Source organism: Mus pahari, chromosome 3, assembly GCF_900095145.1.
Source record: "Mus pahari chromosome 3, PAHARI_EIJ_v1.1, whole genome shotgun sequence".
NCBI lineage: Eukaryota > Metazoa > Chordata > Mammalia > Rodentia > Muridae > Mus > Mus pahari.
Window position 1 is genome coordinate 43432977 of NC_034592.1, and position 5013 is coordinate 43437989.

Genomic DNA, 5013 nt, shown 5'->3' on the forward strand with positions numbered 1-5013 from the left:
ACACACACACACACACACACACCTCTGTAAATGAACAAAAAGGACAAGCAAGGATCAGAGGAGTGAGACAGCAAAGGAGCAAATTGTTCCAAATTAAAATGATATAGGTTTATGGAGATGTCACAAGGAATCCCATTATTTTGTATGGTAACTAAGAAAGTTATCAACAAGAAAAAAAAAGTTCAAAACAACTACAGCATAGAAAACATGCAGGAAGTGATAGACTGATGGGCCCTATTCAGAGAAGACATGAATATATTCTTCAAGTAAAAACAATATGGATTCCCCCTTGCCCACTTGCCAACTCCTACACACTCTCACTCAAACATAAACCCATAAACACACATAAACACCTCTCTCTCTCTCTCTCTCTCTCTCTCTCTCTCTCTCTCTCTGTGTGTGTGTGTGTGTGTGTGTGTGTGTGTGTGTGTGTAAATAAATGAACTAAAAATTAAAATTAAAGAATGTAGAGCAAGTTGAGTTAGCCAGTTAATGAAGAAGATTCACTAGGTAATTTTGCAGATTTGGGGAACAAAGAGAAGAGATCATTAATTTTTATGGCTAGAGAGATAGCTTTCAAATGACTGCAAAAAATTTTGGCAGCTATTCTAGAATAAATAATAATTGCCATAATAGAATACCATTTGAAAAGTGATCACATGAGTGGGCAGAAAAGAGAGTTCATGAATTCTTTCATAAGTTGAGAGCCATTTGAAAGGCTATTAGTCTTCTTGGCTGGTATTGATATATCATTTCATCATAAACCAAGCTCACTAATAACTTCTCAAATCACCTATTAAGATTCATAACTAGCCAAGCATACTGACTCAATCCTTTAATCCCAGCATTCAGGAAGATTAGACAGAATCTGTGAGTTCAAGGCCAGTCTGGACTACATAACAAGATCCTGTCTCAAGAAAAAAAAAAAAAAAACTAAAAAAAGGTGAAGATTCATGTGTTATATAATGGTTGTGCTCTTTAGATATTCCTTGAACATCACAAATTTTAAATCTAGTATTTTTAAATGCCCAAAAGGAAAATGTTTATTTAAAGATATCCTGTGATAAATGTTTAGTCAAGGAAGTAACCCTTCATAACATGAATAATTCCCCCACGATTATAGGTTAGTCACTTTGAATTTTCATATATTGAATTATGTTTTCATAAAGGGAGTATATCCTGACTGGCAATGATTTTATGTTGCAAACTGTATATCTTCAACTTATTTGAAATTTCAGTGTAAAATGAATGCAAACATTATTCTAATCACCTATACACCATAAATATGCCAAAATATCCTTAGCCAATGAAAAACTCCCTACCATTAAAGACATACTTTCATAAAAGGCAAATTAGATACATATTCTTATGGAAAAGAATTTAAATATATTCTTTGACTCGTGTTCTACAATTTTATTCCAAAGCAGCCATGCTGCATCCTACAAAACTTAATGCTTAGCAGTGTGTTTGTATGGTTTTCTTTCTTTTGTTGCCCCTCCATTTGGCAGGACATGCAGTACTATACAGGCATGTGCCTGGATATATTAAGCCATGTCCTGCCAAGAGTCCACACAATGCTTAGAACTGTTTCATTTTAAAAGAATGTGTGGCTTTTGCATGCTCTGGCACTTTTATATGACTGACACCAAAAACTCCATAAAAGGCAGAACCTACTTGTCATTTGAAATTCACAAAACTACAATGAGTTTTAACAGTAATGAATACTGGAATCAAGGAGCAGCCACTTCTTATTGGTTGACCTGCTTCTAACAGGAAGATGGCTTGAAGTTCAGAATAAAATGTATAACTTTTATGTGCATTTTTTATAAGTGCTTGCTAAATATATTTAATAGTCAGCCAATATGTCCACAGTTTATATCTAATAATTTTTCCCTTTAGTGAAGTGGAGCTAATGAGAAACTGATTCTTCTCACCTTGGATTTGTATAAGTAGCCAATGAAGTTCTTCAATCAAGGCAGTTGATTGTAGCACTCACTACTGAATTAGCAGTGTGGAGGCCAAAAAAGCTACTTTACCTACTCTGAGAAAACAGCTTTGTCATCTTAACCATTGTCTTTCAACTCTGTGAAATACCTGAAATTCTGCTACGAATGCAAATACACACTGGGATCCATTCAGTATGCTGAGTAGGTGGCCAGCATTCCTACATAAAAGAAACAATATGAATTGTTTTCAAATTTTAGAAACGTGCTCTGGATCTTACATTAGATGATGACTCAGGTAGCTACTCTAAAGTTCATTTTCACAAAATTTACTCAGAATTGTCTTAGACCTGAAAGGAGACAGGAAGGATTTAAATAGCAGCACAGAAATAATAGAAGACACAGCCCAACAGCTTTGGCTTGAATTACAACTCTCCTATAACTGATATAAAGTCTTCTTTCAGTTAAATAAACCAACCAAGACAGCGTTTCCTCTTACAGAGTTTGGAAAATTGTAGTATGTACACAATAGAAATGTTATGAAAAGGAGAAGGCATACATCAAACTCTTGCAAGCAGATGGATGGAACTAGAAAATATCATCCTGAGTGAGGTAACTCAAATCCAAAAGGACACACATGGCATGTACTCACTAATAAGTGGATATTAGCCAAAAAAAAAAAAAAAAAAAAAAAAAAACCAAAAACAAACAAACAAACCAGAATTCCTAAGACATAGTCCACAGAACTCAAAAAGGTCAACAAGTTGAAGTGCCCAAATGAGGATGCATCAGTCCCACTTGGGATAGAGAAGAAAGCTATCATAAGTGGAGGGGGGAATAGGGGGAAGGGAGAGATCTGGGAAGGAAAGTGGATGGGGGGACAGGGAGGGGGGTACCTGATCTGGTATTGGGTGAGGGAAAAGAACTGAAGCCCTGAGGACCAGCAGAAAGAATGGAAACAGGAAACCTCAGGAGGTAGGAAGTTGGGGGGACCCTCCAGAATGCACTAGAGACCCGGGGGCGGGGCGGGGGTGAGAAACTCTCAGGACTCAAAGGAATCTACTTTAGATGAAATGCCAGACAGTAGGGAGAGGGAACTTACGGAGTCCACCTCCAGCAGGAAGACAGGGCATCAAATGAGGGAGGGGGTTGCCATCCCACATTAAAAACTCTGATCCATAATTGTTCCTGTCTGAAAAAACTGCAGAGATGGAAATGAAGAGGATCCTGAGGAAAAGAATGTCCAGTGACAGGCCCAAAGTGGGATTCAGCTCAAGGGGAGGTCCCAAGGCCTGCCACTATTACTGAAGCTATGGAGCACTTACAAAAATGGACCTAGTATGACCATACTCCGGAAGACCCAACAAGCAGCTGAGAAAGCCAGAGTCAGATATTTGCACCCAACCAATGGACAGAAGCAGCTGACCCCTGCTGTTGAATTAGGGAAAGACTGAAAGAAGCTGAGGAGGAGGGCAACCCTGTAGGAGGACCAGCAGTCTCAATTAACTTGGACCCCCCCCCTCCAAGATCTCTCAAACACTGGACCACCAACTAGGCAGCAAATACCAGCTGATATGAGACCCCCAACACACATACAGCAGAGGACTGCCTGGTCTGGGTTCAATCAGGGATGATGCACCTAACCCTCAAGAGACTGGAGGCCCCAGGGCGTTTAGAGGTCAAGTGGGGTGGGGTGGGGGTGGGGGTGGGAAGTGGAGACATTCTCATGGAGACATGAGGTAGAGAGGAGGTATGGGATGTGGAACAGTCAGAGGGAAGATAAAATCTGGAATGTAAAAAAATGAATAAATAAACAAACTGAACCTTTTACATGAATCAGAAGAATTAAAATTGTGAGACTGGCTCCATAATGAAAGCCAACTCTAGATTTGTTGCAACCCTAATAAAATAGAAATGACATCAGTTAGAGAAAGTAGATAGATAGATAGATAGATAGATAGATAGATAGATAGATAGATAGATAGATAGATACATACATACATACATACATACATACATACATACATACATACATACAGAAAAAATGTGGAAAAAGGCTACATAGCCAAGCAACCCTGTGCATGAAGAGCGATACTGACAAGTCACAGTGCATGGTCACAAATCCAACTATGGAAACAGTACAAAACAAATTGGCTAAGTTGGCAATGGCACAAAAATATGTACACCAATGCAAGAGAATAAAAGATCTTGAAATAAAGATACCTTGCTCCAGTCAACTGGCTTCCGACACAGGCATCAAAGATAAGTGCTGGGAAGAGAAACTCTTCAACAAATAGTTCTGAGGATGCCAGATACCTTCATGTAGAAAATGAAATTTTCTAAATCTTACCTTACATAAACATAAACTCAAAAACCTTCATAAAAGACTTGAAACTCTAAACTGTTCAAGGAAAGTACTTTAAGGCCTAGGCTTACACAAATAGGCTCTGAGATCAGCTCCCAGCAGCTCAGGAAGTAGCAGTAATTGAAAAAATGAGTTGCATGGAATTAAAATGTTTCTGCACAGCATAGGAAGCAATCAGCTGAGTAAAGAGAAGGGGTAACCTCTGGTGTCCACATTTGTACTGCAGCATGTACAAGCATTCCATCCCTATCTATCCTCCCCATATTAAATAAATATAGAAAACAAATTTTAATTAAAAACATAAAAGCAAAAAAAGAAGAGGAAGGACTTGAAGGAGGGCGGATAGGAGATGAAAACCTTTGCTACCATACAACTAACATCTAAAAACTAAAGGCAACTAATTCATACATAGAGGAAATGACTAACCAAATTAAGGATGGAAGAATGAAATCAGTAAACACTTGTCAAAAATGGCATACACCTGGTCAATAAACACATTGAAGAGGGTATTTAGGGAAGAATATATATCATTCAGTTGTTAAGAACAAGTACTGCTCTTACAGAGGTCCCAAGTTCAGTGCCCAGACCAGGGAGATCACAACTGTGTGTAAGTCCAGCTACAGGCTTCTCCTGGCCTCTTCAGGCATGCACAGTCACACACACACACACACACACACACACACACACACACACACACACACACAC